The sequence below is a fragment of the Mastomys coucha genome, unplaced genomic scaffold (assembly GCF_008632895.1).
Source record: "Mastomys coucha isolate ucsf_1 unplaced genomic scaffold, UCSF_Mcou_1 pScaffold9, whole genome shotgun sequence".
NCBI classification, from domain to species: domain Eukaryota; kingdom Metazoa; phylum Chordata; class Mammalia; order Rodentia; family Muridae; genus Mastomys; species Mastomys coucha.
In genome coordinates this window covers 97414717-97415451 of record NW_022196915.1, presented here as the reverse complement: position 1 = coordinate 97415451, position 735 = coordinate 97414717, and positions in this window count along the sequence as shown.

Genomic DNA, 735 nt, shown 5'->3' with positions numbered 1-735 from the left:
GGGCAGAAGACACCATAGAAAACATTGACACAACAGTCAAAGAAAATGCAAAAAGCAAAAGGCTCCTACTCAGAACATCCAGGAAATCCAGGACACAATGAGAAGACCAAGCCTAAGGATAATAGGTATGGAAGAGAGTGAAGACTCCCAATGTAATGGTCCAGTAAATATCTTCAACAATATTATAGAAGAAAACTTCCCAAACCAAAAGAAAGAGATGCCCGTGAACATACAAGAAGTCTACAGAACTCCAAATAGACTCAACGAGAAGAGAAATTCCTCCTGTCACATAAAAATCAAAACACCAAATGCACTAGACAAAGAAAGAATTTTAAAAGAAGCAAGAGAAAAAGGTCAAGTAACATATAAAGGCAGGCCTATCAGAATTATGCCAGACTTCTCACCAGAGACTATGAAAGCTAGAAGATCCTGGGCAGATGTCATACAGACCCTACAAGAACACAAATGCCAGCCCAGTCTACTATACTCAGCAAAACTCTCAATTATCATAGATGGAGAAAACAAGATATACCATGACAAAACCAAATTTACACAATATCTTTCCACAAATCCAGCCCTACAAAGGACAATAGATGGAAAACATCAACATAGGGAACAAAACCGCACCCTAGAAGAAGCAAGAATGTAATCTTTCAACAAATACACACAAATCTAATTCCACCTCTTACAACAAAAATAACAGGAAGTGACAATTACTTTTTCTTAATATCTTAA